Genomic DNA, 16,398 nt, shown 5'->3' on the forward strand with positions numbered 1-16,398 from the left:
CTCCACGCATTTTAAGCCTTGCACACACGATCAAATTTTCCAATGGGAAATGTATGATGACAGGCTGTTGGTGGAAAATCCGACTGTGTGTATGCTCCATTGGACAATTGTTGTCGGATTTTCTGCGGACAAATGTTGGATTGCAGGTTTTAAAATTTTCCGCAGACAAATGTCTGTTGTCGGATTTTCCAAGCATGTGTACACAAGCTAAAAATAAATAAAGAACTGCGCTACGTGCATAAATATGAAAACCTAAAAATGAGTGAAATGTGAATAACCAAGTTTGAAAAGTTGAAAAAAATATCAAAATCCTGCTGCTAAACACTAAACCCTCGACATAAGGCAAAAACCAAGTACATACTAATGAGTGTAGCGCTGGACATATAGAGCTAAATAGTTAATGTGACTGGTAACTACAAAGATATTGTGCACAATCTCTAATGTGGCTAAATATCAGTTAAACAGGATAACCTCAGTGAGAAAGTAAAAAGTAAAAGGTGCAGCATTAAATTAATAATACAATACCAAAAAAATTTGCATAAATTAATCATCTAAAATTTAAATCTGAATAAAGTTCAAATAAGTGGTAAAAGAAAAGTTCAAAAAGTGTCCCAAATAACACTGTGTTGATTCCAAAGAAATCCAGAAGAGATGTTTTTGCAGGGTTCGGGAATATTTGATCCACCTTTCGTGCGGTCCACCACCAAATGGAAAAAATGAAGGCTTACCGACAAGCCTGCGACCGCCCTTATTCAGGGGGGTCAAAACAGGCTTAGTAGTGGAAATCTCCAAGGATGATGGACCCTCCGAACTCCCTCTCTCCTCGTCAAACCGGCAGCCCACCGCAACAGGGACAATAATATGGAAGTATGTTCACAGGAAATCCTCTACTGTTCCTTCTCAGAAAGGCTTAGGCACAGGTAAGCCACAGCTGCCGGCGCCTCCTCCCGCACCTCCACCAGTCACTAATTCACCAACACCTCCACCAGTCACTAATTCTGTGTTGGTGAATTAGTGACTGGTGGAGGTGCGGGAGGAGGCGCCGGCAGCTGTGGCTTACCTGTGCCTGAGCCTTTCTGAGAAGGAACAGTAGAGGATTTCCTGTGAACATACTTCCATATTATTGTCCCCGTTGCGGGGGGCTGCCGGTTTGACGAGGAGAGAGGGAGTTCGGAGGGTCCATCATCCTTGGAGATTTCCACTACTAAGCCTGTTTTGACCCCCCTGAATAAGGGCGGTCGCAGGCTTGTCGGTAAGCCTTCATTTTTTCCATTTGGTGGTGGACCGCACGAAAGGTGGATCAAATATTCCCGAACCCTGCAAAAACATCTCTTCTGGATTTCTTTGGAATCAACACAGTGTTATTTGGGACACTTTTTGAACTTTTCTTTTACCACTTATTTGAACTTTATTCAGATTTAAATTTTAGATGATTAATTTATGCAAATTTTTTTGGTATTGTATTATTAATTTAATGCTGCACCTTTTACTTTTTGCTTTCTCACTGAGGTTATCCTGTTTAACTGATATTTAGCCACATTAGAGATTGTGCACAATATCTTTGTAGTCACCAGTCACATTAACTATTTAGCTCTATATGTCCAGCGCTACACTCATTAGTATGTATGTGTACACAAGGCCATTGGACGAAAGTCCACAGTACAAACACGCATGCTCAGAAGCAAGGACGAGCCAGAAGCGGTCGGTCTTGTAAACTAGCGTATGTAATTGAGAATTAACATTTGTGACATGGCAAATTCTAAAATCTCGAAATGCAGCACACATTCTCTTCTTCCTTAATGGGATAATAATAAAGCTGCTTTTCTGGTCATACTGATGGAATTATTGCAAACTAATTTTCAAAGGCTTTTTTTCTAGTGATATCAAGAATAATATTATTATGTTTTTTTGTTTTATTTGGGCAAGTTACCACAACACCATTATCCCGTAGTTTTTAAGATCAAAGATACAACTATGTTGGTGTCCCTTGTCAATTTTACATTGTATTTTTTTAAATGTAACTGCCTACTCCCAAACTGTCATTTGAAGTAAAACACATAGCCAAGTATTATTCTCCACTATTTTTTTATTGTGCATTAAAAAAAGAAAACAAATAAAATTAGACACGCTATCTGCCAATAGAACGTAACTAAAAAGTGCATTCTATGCATCCAAAAATATAGACAATATACCAAATCAAATCATTATTCAAACAAAAAAATTATGTCAAAGCAATAACTCCAAGGCCACTAATAAATAACACGTTATCTCCTCCGGTTCCGCAACATGGCTGGTTGACGAACGGCCGTTCAGAAGCAAACTGAAAAGTGCTAAATGAAAAGTGTCAAATGGAAAGTGCTAATCAACACTCACCAAACTTCTACTAACACAAAATTAGCAGAAGGAGCCCAAAGGGTGGCACTAAAGAGCTGGAAAACAACATAGTATGTCACTACATTCCTATTTGTTGGCCGACAATTCCTTGCTCTTTGTATGCAAGACAAGTTTGTGCCAACGCCCTTCTGACAAAAGTCTATGGTTTTGTTGGCCAACAATCCGATCGTGTGTATGAGGCTTAACTTTCTTACATTAGAGACTATTTCGACAGGAGACAAATAAAATACCAGCGTATCTTTGGATTGTGGTGAGAAACCCACACAGGGAGAACATATAAACTTCAACACAAGCATTAGGATGTCAGGGAATTGAAGCAGCAACCCCAGTGCTGCTAGATGGAATTGCTACCCATTTAGCCAGTGGGCAGCCTCACACCTGTTCTCTGCATCTCTGTGGTTGGGACCAGCCCTAAGTCCATAGCCATGCTCAGCGTCACAAGCAAATTCCAATATATTATCTGAAGTATTGGGATGCCTGCCTTTATACGCACATGAACTGTAATGGCATCCCAGTCTTACTCTGTAGGGTTCAAAATTCATTTGGCCCACCCTTTGCAGCTATAACAGCTTCAACTCTTCTGGGAATGCTGTCCACAAGGTTTAGGAGTGTGTCTATGGTAATGTTTGATCATTCTTCCATAAGTGTATTTGTGAGGTCAGGCACTGATGTTGGACAGGAAGGCCTGGCTTACAGTCTCCGCTCTAATTCATCCCCAAGGTGTTCTGTTGTTTTGAGGTCAGGACTCTGTGCAGGCCAGTCAAGTTCCTCCAACACAAACTCACTCATCCATGTCTTTATGGACCTTGATTTATGCACTGGTCCAAATCATTTGGTGGAGGGGTGATTATGGTGTGGGTTTTTTTTTCAGGGGTTGGGCTTGGCCACTTAGTTCCAGTAAAGGGAACTCTTAAGGCATCAGCATACCAAGACATTTTGGACAATTCCATGCTCCCAACTTTGTGGGAACAGTTTGGGGATGGCCCCTTCCTGTTCCAACATGACTGCACACCAGTGCACAAAGCAAGGTCCATAAAGACATGGATGAACACCTTTTGGCTGAATTAGAGCAGAGACTGCGAGCCAGGCCTTCTCATCCAACATCAGTGCCTAGCCTCACAAATGCACTTCTGGAAGAACGGTCAAACTTTCCCATAGACACACTAAACCTTGTGGACAGCCTTCCTAGATGCTGTTCTAGCTACAAAGGGTGGGCCAAATAAATTTTTAACCCTACAGACTAAGACTGGGCTGCCATTAAAGTTCATGTGTGTAAAGGCAGGCGTCCCATTACTTTTGGCTAGATAGTGTTTCTGGCAAGATTTACAATGGTGGTGGAACCAATACTACATTTAGACATAGTTTTAGAACTTGGGAGATGAGACAACTTCTCTACGTGAAGCATCATGTTTCAAGTTGTAAAGTGCTACGTAAACTGTTGGTGCTATATAAATCCTGTATAATATTAATAATAATAATGTTTGGGATTTGAACCCAGATGCTCAGGGATGCTAAGCAGAAGTTCTAACCTCTAAGCCACAGAGCTGCCACATGTGAAGACCTCCTGCACATAAATACACATAAATACTGCATTTCTTTGTACATACAGGTGATGGAAATAAATTATTCTTCTCAATTTATTCTGTGATATTTGGTAGTTCTTTGTGGGTCAGTGTAGAATAGTGATATTACTAATTTTTGGGAATAACATTTTGATTTCTGATGTTGGTACACATATTACATTTTTTTAGGCTCAAATTATGATTATTTGGAAGTAATAAAAAGGACAAAAAATTGCGACTCATTTTAAATTTGCAACAGCAATGGTATTGTTTGTGGTTTGTAAAGACACCTGTGTGAGTTTCGGGTAAAGATTGTTGTGAGATGGAGAGTAACAAGTGAAAGTGACAGAGAAAAATATATTTTACCAAAACATCAAAACATTCCATATTCTAGCATTCTTAAAAACAAAATACTTAAAGTCGAAGCGACAATGCTGCAAAGGAAAATTTATTTCAGAGAAAGATACATTTCATCTCAACATTAAAAGGATTTATTTTGGAAAAGTTACAATTGTACCATTAGAATCAATGGCTAAAACTTGCATTGGACTATAATAGCCCCGATTTTCAATCCCAAAAAATGCTCTTTAACACAGAGCTCATTTTGGTATTTATTATAGCGCCCTGTAAAAAAAAGACATTGGAGCTAAAATGAGAGCTATTTGCAAGTCTGAGCATGCTCAGTTGTGTTGGCACTTAGTTGTACAAAAACGGGGAATTTACCGTATTTATCGGCGTATAACACGCGCCGGCGTATAACACGCACCCCAAGTTTAGGAGGGAATTTTAAGGAAAAAAACTTTTAGGAGGGAAGTTTAAGGAAAAAAAACTTACATTTAAATGCCCATCAATGCAGCCTCATCAGTGTTCATCTGCAGCCTTTCCCCAGTGTCCAGTGCAGCCTTGTCAGTGCAGCTTTGCCCCAGTGCAGCCTTGTCAGTGCAGCTTTGCCCCAGTGCAGTCTTGTCAGTGCAGCTTTGCCCCAGTGCAGCTTTGCCCCAGTGCAGCCTTGTCCCCAGTGCAGCTTTGCCCCAGTTCAGCTTTGCCCCAGTGCAGCCTTGTCCCCAGTTCAGCTTTGCCCCAGTGCAGCCTTGTCCCCAGTGGTCCGTGCAGCCTTGTCGCCGCCGACATACAAACGTTTAGTTTGTATTTTTAAACATGGCGCCGCGGAGTTCGGAGGGACTCGGGGGCGCTCGTTCAGCTGAACGAGCGCCGCCGAGGACACAGTGACTGGGCGGAGCCGAGATACACATAGCCGAGGCTTCTCGGCTATTCTCGGCGTCGTTCACAGTCACGCCCAGTCCCTATGATGGACATAACACAGGTCCAATGGCGGGACTGGGCGTGACTGTGAACGGCGCCGAGAATAGCCGAGAAGCCTCGGCTATGTGTATATCGGCTCCGCCCAGTCACTGTGTCCTCGGCGGCGCTCGTTCAGCTGAACGAGCGCCCCCGAGTCCCTCCGAACTCCGCGGCGCCATGTTTAAAAATACAAGCTATGTGAATGTCGGCGGCGATCGCGGCGATCGCTCCGACAGATCACAAAATAGCGGGGATCGGCGTATAACACGCACCCACGATTTTCCCCTTATTTTAAGGGGAAAAAAGTGCGTGTTATACGCCGATAAATACGGTATCTCTTCTCAGACTTTTAAAGATATTTCAGTGTAGAAATCACTTTTTCACACAGTTTAAAAGCAGATTATATTTAAATAATACATTGCATATTTAAGTACCATTGAGGCAAGTATATCATGCTCTAAACATTATTTCCATGTGAACTACTCCAGGTTTTAGCAGAGTAAGGGTTTGGGCGCTATTTGGTTTCAGGGAACTATAGTAAATTCGATTTTGGGAGTTTTTCTTTACCAGTGCTATAGTGAATACAGTTTTAGCGCCAATTAGCGCTGCAGCCCTATAGTAAATGACCCCTAATATTTCCACAGAAGGGATTTAAGTGACCCATGGTTGCCAGAAAGAAAGTTGCTAAACCTATGGCCGGCCTTTACACCTCAGACTTTTCATATTATCTTAAATAGCTGCCTTAGTAACTTTTATTCAATGGTACTAGATTAACAATCTCCTCTTCATCAAATACAATATTACCCTACTCTTCACTGTTACCACTGAACTTTTTATCTCTTCCCCCATTACACTAGGGAATCACAGGTATACAATTTCAATATATGTGATAGGCAGCATTACCAACACTATAAACATCTAACTTTTTAAAATTCCTTATAATATTACTCTTTGGATCTTGTTAAGCTCGCGAACATTAACAGTCTTACACTTAACTTGTTTGTTAATGTTATTTTTTAAGCATAGTATGTAATATTATTATTGTAATCTCTACTGGAAATAGCTTGTTTTGATAATGTAAAATGAATGAATCATAAAAAAATAAGAATAAATACAAATTCATGAATAACTACACAATATTGTATATTAATAAATATACAAAGGTAACATGTATTAAAAAAAAAAGACAAGTTTTCTTTAAAATATTAGGGAAAGTGAACAAATCAGTTGACTGTGGATCAGAAAGTTTTTATAGAAATCTGCTATTTGCAAATCTGCCTCATTTAGGACAAATTTTAGTCCTCGATCAATTTGCTGTACTCATTATAACAATTTTCATTTTTTTTTTTACCACATTCTGTTTTTTTTTTACTATTAGTTCAATTTATTACATTGATTAGTTTGAACTCTAAAAATACAATTTACACTAAACCTGTGGTATAAAACATGAGATATTACTCATTTACCACTTTCAGTAGATATCTATCTTGAACGTGGAGCTTTTATACAAGTACTTTTATTTTAGATAAAGAAAATCATTATGACATCAGGCTGACTGCAGAGAATAGTATCAATAATACATGCATACTGCATGTATTGCTCAACAAGATGTTACAGGGAGAGATTTGGTTTGAAACATTTATAGCAGCCATGTATTTTATTGTTACTGGCTGAAAGCCAAGCAATATGTTTCTTGACAAAAAAAAAAAAAAAAATACCTTGTAATAAGAGAACCTCCAAGGCATAATTATGCAATAATGTTATTATTGTGAAACCTGGAAGCTAGCCAAAGCTTGTCCAAATATAGTGAATGTCACAGCCAAATTTATTATCCTTTACTATTAAAGGAAGAAGGCAGGTTTTGTTTACAAAGCCTAATTCTTCCTTAATTACAGGCACTATAAAATAATTACTATCCATGGGATAACAGAGTAAAAGCAATGCACATAGCATAAAGAAACTACAGAGATCTGGTATCACAGAACAATTCTTTTTTTTTTTGCCTTCAAAAGCTTGAAACAGAGGAAAACGGAGCAGGAGGCAAGTGAAAGAATCTGAAAATTGCACCAAAAAGATGAAACTGCAAAGGCAGAAGTGAATGTTCTAGTACTACAGCTGTCAAGAAGATGATAGTTTTCAGTTTTTGAGAATTGGCCTACCTTTTTTCTTGACATAAGAATTTTGGCACAAAAATGTTTGATATATAACTATTTTGCACATCTTTCTTTTCTTTTTTTTTGCACGTGTTTTACAGTTTTTGCAGCTGAACAATTAATTTATTACACATTTAACACTTTAAAAAATGTTTGCTTACTGCAGCACAGAGGAGATACAGTGGATGACGGAGGCACGTAAACTGACCACGGTGTCAGTGCTCAGCAGTCATGATAAACCGTGGTCAGTTTACAGGGGGAGGGTAGAAACTGGCAGGATCAGCCAGGTATTTACAATTTCCAGAGGGGCAGGTTAGACAGCACAAGCACTGTTCTGTTTAACCTGCTATAAGGAAACAGGACCTCTATTTCTTTTTTTTTAGAGTGACAACCACTTCATTATGCTAAAGATTCAATGATTCTTTTTTTTTCATCGTGAAATTTTTATTACATTTCAGAATATACAGTACAAATTAGGGATGTACCGCATATATAACATTCAAACAATTGACAGCACGGTAGTAATTTTTAAAAGGTTTCAATTTCCCATTGTTATGCGTCATCAAGTAGATCCAATAAGGGGACCAAAGGGTCCAGGAGCAGAAAAACATAAACAACAAAGTAGATAAAGGGAAGCAAAAATGAACATAGACGAATAACTTTGTTCAGGTGTCAATAGGCTGCATGCTAAAAAAAAGGACAAGAGAAAAAACTATCAATACAAGATTTAGTGATTCTTAAATCAATATTTAGCAAATCTAAATTTAAAGGGAAATCCCACTGAAGTCAAAGTGGGTGAATCGTGTTGCTTAATTCTGTTTAATGTAGGACTAATAGGCAAACTACTGTAAAAAAAGATAAAAAAAAGCTGGAAAGCTGGGCACTGTCATGGAGATATGTACCAATGCAAAAAAAAAAAAATATATATATATCTTGAAATACTGTACGGGAGGAGGGTCTTCCTTTCACTTACATATTTGGGGGTTGCCTTAAAGCAATATGTGGTGTTAAGGAACAATAACAAAATGGCTAGTTCTTGCCGCTGCAAAATTTCTATCAAGCTATCAATAAAGTGATACTATACAGAGAAGTGTTAATTTCCATAATTCATTCACATAAATCATATATATCATGGCACTGTTTTTCTTTTTTTTCTTACATCCTCTAAATATCTTAATCCTGCAGCGCTGTTGTGTGGTCACATGTTCTTTGGCGTCTGCAGGGAAAGAACTTTGGGAGGGGGTTCTATTACCAAATATGAAATAACTGTTTTACAGCTCCCAATAAATCTCTATTGAACATGAAATGTGTATTTTGTGTGCATTAATATGGTGTAGGCAGAGTCAAAGATGACTAACACTAGCTTTCATTTTGTTCAGACGGGAACTGCAAAGATGCTTTTTTTACTTTAAAGGTATTAGCGATTCCATTAGATATATTTTAAACTAGTTTATATTAAAACAAAGTGCTTTGTGAGTTTCTTAGTGAATGTAATCAATCAACATACTATATCCTGTCCCCATAGTGTTTAGCAATAGAAGGACATGGAGAAGAAGAGAGGGAAGGGAGTGTCATTTACCACGGTGTGACTATATAGTAATGTGGCTGCACAAATAAGAAAAAGGAGAAAGCAAGAGTTTAGAAAGGAGGTGAAATTGGACATGCTCAGTAGAGGACACCAGCTAGTCTACACAATCTCAACCTGCAGTGGGGCCACAGAGAAGATGGGAGGGAAGGCAGGATCAACCAGGTATATTTCACTCTACACAAAACAAACGATTTAGCAGCTTTGTGAGTAAGCACACTCTGTTATATGGCATGTAATGATGTAATGAAAGTTTTTCAAAGTCTGAGTTTAATGACACGTTAAGAATTAAGAGACCACAGATAACACAACAGTGTAAAAATGGTGATCAGCAGGACAATTTTAAATTGCAAGGCTAGGCCCAATGTTATTAGAGACAAAAAGTACAGGATTCAGTTTTACTACAAGAATTGACATACTGCAGAAGATAGAGCAGTGTAAAATTGGCCAGCAGCAGGACAGTTTTAATCAGGGATAATAGGTTTAACATGTGTATGTTTAACTTTATTATATATATGGGGATGGGGGGGTTGGGGGGGAAGGGTTGAGCGAAAGATTTGGCTTGAGCATAAGTTCAGGCCAAACTTTTGTTGTTCGGACGTTCGGCGAACATCCGAACAAATGGGTCGTTCGACCATTTGTTCGCACCCCCCAAACCGACAATCCATTGTTGCACTGAACAGTGCATTGCAAGCCCTGATTTGCTGAAGCAGTGAAAGCTTCAGCAAATCAAGGCACGGAGCACTGTCAGAGTCATGAATGGACACTGTCATCATGACTTTATCCAATCATGGCTTATTCCCACCCCACAGTATAAAAGTATTCTTTCAATGGCAGCCATTTTCAGTGTGATTTTGGCATGGAGATAGATAGAACAGGGCTCTGTTCAGTGCTATTAGCTAGTTAGTGTGCTATACTGTGCTATTTGGCTTCAATTGTCAGTGTAGAATATTAGTTTAATGTCAGTCTAGGGATAGTGTAAGTGTAGTGAGGAGGACCATCATTCAGCTTTGCATAGCTAAAGTAGGGACAGTTCAGATAGTGTCAGTGTAGTGACAGTTGAACACCGTCTGTTTGATTGCATTGCTGCCAGTTTAACGCCATTTACTTTTGTGTGCGTTACTGCCAGTTTAACACCATTTACTTCTGTGTGCCTTACTGCCAGTTTAAAACCATATAGTTTTGTGTGCATTACTGTCAGTTTAACGCCATATAGTTCTGTGTGCATTACTGTCAGTTTAACGCCATATAGTTTTGTGTGCGTTACTGCCAGTTTAATGCCATATAGTTCTGTGTGCGTTACTGCCAGTTTAACGCCATATAGTTTTGTGTGTGTTACTGCCAGTTTAACACCATATAGTTCTGTGTGCATTACTGCCAGTTTAACGCCATATAGTTCTGTGTGCGTTACTGCCAGTTTAACGCCATATAGTTTTTTGTGCGTTACTGCCAGTTTAATGCCATATAGTTCTGTGTGTTTTACTGCCAGTTTAACACCATATAGTTCTGTGTGCGTTACTGCCAGTTTAACGCCATATATTTTTTTGTGTGTTACTGCCAGTTTAATGCCATATAGTTCTGTGTTTGTTACTGCCAGTTTAACGCCATATAATTTTTGCACGGTTTAGGAGATATCCCTGTATTTGCATGTGCCGACGTCATCTGCACATGAGCAGTTAAGCAAACTGTACATGCCGTTGCTTCAGTTAGACTGTGCCGTTACGGCTCCCATGCGCATGCGTGAGAGTGATATCATCGTGGCTCAATCACAGCGCTGGAGCCACGATACCCAGAAGTAGCCCCCAGAAGAGATGTTGGCCACCGGAGCGGTGAACAAGGACCGCTGCGGGGGCTTCGATCTCAGGTAAGTAGTTCATAATGAGCTAGTATGCTATGCATACTAGCTCATTATGCCTTTCTCTTGCAGGTTTTTTTTTTTTTTAGAGTTTACAACCACTTTAAGAAGAAAGGTACTGCTTCTTGGCAACCTGCTTCCAATGTATGCATTGTGTTATGCATTATATGAACATACAAATATTACAAATGTATTTATACACAAGGGAACAATTACTAGCATATTAATCAATGTGCAGTTTGCTTAGAAAAAAATGTTAATATGAATCTCTGTATCTGTTTTTCAACCGATTTAGTTCTGTGTGATTGTGCAACCAATTAGTAACCGTTTGCCTATGTTCTCAGTTGTGCTCCAACTTTAAGCACCTATTTAGAAATCAAATGTAACTTTAGAGCTGTCGCAGTACTTAAAAGTGCTAAGAACCACTTTTTTGAACACACACAGATATGTTAGTTTTCATCAGTGGCTAATTTATTATGCAAATTATGTACAGAAAATAAATCCCTCCCTAACTTGCAATAAAAGACAAACGACCCCTACTGAATCGTGTGCTTTGGTTGGAGTTCTCCTTTAATTTATAATAATAAAAATTCAGCAAATATTAAATGTCAACTAATTTTTTTCTACACAATATCAAAATCTCCACCTATTTTGATTTCATTTTTCAGTGCAGCATGAGGAGAAAATTAAATCCAAACTTTCGATAACACATTCAATCATTAAAATGGCTCATGTCATTATTTTAGGCAGTTACTGAAAATGTTCATAAAATTTAAAAATCAACAATAAGAAACTGAGTCATTGTTAACCAATAATTCCCTTATGGAGACATAAATATCTTTATTATTTTGCAGGAAGCCCTCATACCACAGCTACGACCTCTAAAGTACGAATACCCTTTTAATGATGACCAGTGGTCATATGGGCATTGACTTAGCCTCCGGCACCAATTGTGCTCTCTTTTTCTTGAGTAGTTAAAGAGTCTGGTGATGTGGAAGGCTAGACAGCTGGTCACCTGCTTCTGTATGGTGTCCGCACATTAAGTCCATTTAGTCAGTATGCTGCTGCAGCATCTGCTAGGTAAATATTCCATTTGCATCATAGCTTATCATGATCAATACTAACAAATCAATTAGCAAATAACCAAGTAAAGTATTTAACATTAACTTTATATTTAAAGGACTTTTTGTTATGCAAGAGAGTAATTGTTATTCCAAGACTGTTATTTCTCAGGTAAATCATTGTGTTTATTAAAAATCATTGTGTGTGTTGATTGTATAGACAGTAAAAAAGAAACCAAATGCATTGGAGAAAAATACTCCATTCCTATGCATTATAAAAGGTCTGCTAATCCTAAAAATAGAGATGATCCAACTGAATAAGATAACTTTTAGCAAATGCATTTAGAGATTTCCAATTCTAAACTTAGTTACAGACATTTAAGTTTAGAACCCTGTTAGCATAGGCATAGGGTAGGGTAAAAGAGTGTATGAAAGTGTATGCTTCGTTTGATCTTTGCAATCGGAACTTGGCAACATGGGAGCATATGATCCACATAAAACACAAGGTTTTTCATTTCACCACTTTAATGCATGCAATGTAAACAATGCCATTTTTTTAAAAATCTTTTGCTTTTAATGGTAGAGGAGAACTTTGTGTTTGCATCACACATGTGAGGTACCACTGTGAACCTCAGAGCGAGAGCAATAATTCTAGCTCTAAACCTCCTCTGTAACTCTAAACTGGTAACCTGTAGGAATTTTTAAAGAGTTGCCTATGGAAATTTTTAAGTACCGTAACTTGATGTCATTCCATAAGTGCATGCAATTTTAAAGCATAACATGTTAGATATCTTTTTATTCAGCAGAACATCATATTTCTTATTAAAAAAAAAATGGGGTATACAGCGGGTAAAATACTGTAAGTATTGAACAAATCACCATTTTTCTAGGTAAATGTATTTCTAAAGGTGCTATTGTCATGAAGTTTTTACCACAAGTTGGTGACAGTCCATGCAATCTGTACATACAAAGAAACCAAAACAAATACATTCAGAAATTAAGTTATGTGTAATAAAATAGCATACAGAAAACAAAAAGTTCTGAAGCGCTAAAACTGACAGTCATTAAAAACTTTTGTCATGTCATAACAATTATGCAAGGAACAGCTGGACAACAGTGCAGCTGCAAACTTCTGGAAGAAAAGTAGACAACAAAAATAAACAAAAATGCAGCGCTCAATGGGACCAGTAGTAAAGAACTATTGCTGATGGTATAATCAATAAAGTTCATTTATTGGATGCATGCTGAGATTTGAAATTAAAAACAACTGTCAATGAAAAAATGAGATGATAAAGTTATTAGACTTCATAAGCACAACGCATTATCATGGTTGAAGTAATCCGAAAATTAGTATATACAATACCACCATGACTTCCAGATGGTGTGTATTATAACATCCAAAGAGTTCAATTTTTGTCTCATCTTACCAGACTATATTCTTCCAGTATTTTACATGCTTGTCTAAATGTTGTGCAGCAAACTTTAAATGAGCTTCAACATGCCTTTCCTTCAGCAATGGAGTCCTACATGGTGAGCGTGCATACAGGTCATGGCGGTTGAATGCATTACTTATTGTTTTCTTTGAAACAATTGTACCTGTGAATTCCAGGCCTTTCTGAAGCTCTCCACAAGTGGTTCTTGGCTCTTGGACGACTCCTTTGATAATTCTTTTCACTCCTCTGTCAGAAATCTTGTGAGGAGCACCTGGTTGTGGCCAGTTTATGGTGGAATGATGTTTTTTCCACTTTAGGAATATGGCCCCAACAGTGCTCACTGGAACATTCAGAAGTTTAGAATTCCTTCTGTAACCATACTGTAATGTCATCGGTATGTTTTGCAACAATAAGTTTGCAAAGGTCTTGAGAGAGTTCTTTGCTTTTACCCATCATGAGATGTTTCTTGTGTGACACCTTTCTTAATCAGACACCTTTTTATAGGCCAATAGTTGAGACTGAACCAGCTGATATTAATTTGCACTGACAAGGGACAGGATTGCTTGCTAATTACTGATAGATTTCAGCTGGTGTGTTGGCTCTCCGTGCCTTTTTACACCTCCCTTTCTTCATGTGTTTAATACTTTTTCCCTGTGTCATTTTATTTTATTACACATAACTTAATTTCTGAACTTATTTGTTTTGATTTCTTTGGATGTATGGATTGCATGGGTTGTTACCAACGTGGTGAAATTTTCATGTCAATAGCACCTTTAGAAATATATTTACCTAGAAAAATGTTAACATGTTCAATACTTATTTTACCCGCTGTATATTGTGTATACTTTTAAAATTCATTAACCGCTTCCCGAGAGCCGCACGCCAATGTACTTTGACAGAATGGCACAGGTGCGCAAAAGGGCGTACCCGTACGTCCCTTTGTAATCCTATGCTAGCGGTTGCTCACGCACAGCCAGAGGCGCATGATTGCTCACGGCCCCGGGAACGCGCCCGTGGGTCACGCGGACTTGATGTCCGCCGGTGGCCCGCGATCGCGACAAGGAGAGGCAGAACAGGGAACTGAACTGATTACTGTATGAATGTCAATTGTCCCAAAATAGTGTCAAAAGTGTCCAATCTGTCTGCCTCAATGTTGCAATCCCGATAAAAATTACAGATCACTGCCATTACTAAAAATGCCATAAATCTATCTCCTATTTTGTAGATGCTATAACTTTTGCGCAAACCAATCAATATACACTTATTGCATTTTTTTTTACCAAAAATATGTAGAAGAATACGTATTGGCCTAAACTGAGAAAGAAATGGGTTTTTTTTATATAGTTTTGGGGGCTATTTATTATAGCAAACCTAAAAAATATTGCTTTTTTTTCAAAATTGTCAGTCTTTTTTTGTTTATAGTGCAAAAAATAAAAAACGCAGAGGTGATCAAATACCAACAAAAGAAAGCTCTATTATATAGAAAGGACATCAATTTTGTTTGGGTACAATGTCGCACGATTGCACAATTGTCAGTTAAAGCGACCCAGTGCTGAATCGCAAAAAATGCTCTGGTCAAAAAGGGGGTAAAATCTTCTGGGGCTGAAGTGGCTAAAGTGCATTTTTTTCCAAAAACATTCCATTTGAAAAAACGCTGCACAAAAACTGTGTGACATAAAAAATTGCAACGACTGCCATTTTATTCTTTAGGACCTCTGCTAAAGAAACATATATAATGTTTGGGGGTTCTGAGTAATTATTTAGAAAAAAATACAGATTTTTACTTATAAACAAAGGGTGTCAGAAAAAGGCTTGGTCAGCAAGTGGTTTAACGAGTTATTTCTCCATACATAGCATAAGCATTCTTATGCCCAGTACACACGGTCGGACATTGATCAGACATTCCGACAACAAAATCCATGGATTTTTTCCTACGGATGTTGGCTCAAACTTGTCTTGCATACACACGGTAGGACAAAGTTGTCGGAAAATCTGATCGTTCTGAACATGGTGACGTAAAACACATACGTCGGGACTATAAACGGGTCAGTAGCCAATAGCTTTAGTCTCTTAATTTATTCTGAGCATGCGTGGCACTTTGTGCGTTGGATTTGTGTACACACGATTGGAATTTCCGACAATGCATTTTGTTGCTGGAAAATTTTATAGCCTGCTCTCAAACTTTCTGTGTCGGAAATTTCTATGGAAAATGTGTGATGGAGCCCACACATGGTCGGAATTACCGACAACAGGGTCCTATCACACATTTTCCGTGGAAAATCCGACCGTGTGTACAGGGCATAAGAATTACAACTCAAAACACATTTTGCTACTCCCTCCAGCTATAGCAATACCACAAGTGTGAGGCGTTTTCACAGTTTGGACTGATTACAGGCATACCCCACTTTAAGTACACAATGGGGTTTATTTACTAAAGCTGAAAAGTTCAAAATCAGACTCACTTCTGCATAGAAACCAATGAGCCAGCCAGCTATTGTACATGATCACTGCCATGATACAATGTCAATGTCACCATAGTGATGCTGCACTTTTTTTTTTTACAATTTTTTTTTCTTTTTTTTACATACTGTCACCAGAGCAATATAGATATTGTACTGCTCTGGGGAGTGATCAGGATTTTCTTTTACACTATGATAGCAATCATGCAGCCATTGAAAACTACTGTGATAACTGTGATTGGCCACAGCAATCACATGGTATACGGGCATTGTGGTTGGCCCTGTACCATGTAATTATTGTGACCAATCATATAAATCGCAGTTGTAAAAAATGGTGTCATAAATGACAGCCATTGTTTTCTACTATTTGATCACATTAATACAAGCATAGTAGATAATGCACCAGTCTAATATACTCACAAAGCAACACAGTAAATAGCATGTAACATTTCCCAACAAGCCTCCAGAAGCGTGTACAACCACAAGGGTGCAGCTAACACATTTCAAGGGTGATGTCCTCTTCCTCAGAGCTACCTGAGCCCCTTTACTATAGTCAGTAAATCGAAGTACCAACAAGAAAAGGAAAGTCTTCTT

This window comes from Aquarana catesbeiana, linkage group LG06, assembly GCF_042186555.1.
Source record: "Aquarana catesbeiana isolate 2022-GZ linkage group LG06, ASM4218655v1, whole genome shotgun sequence".
Taxonomy (NCBI): Eukaryota; Metazoa; Chordata; class Amphibia; order Anura; family Ranidae; genus Aquarana; species Aquarana catesbeiana.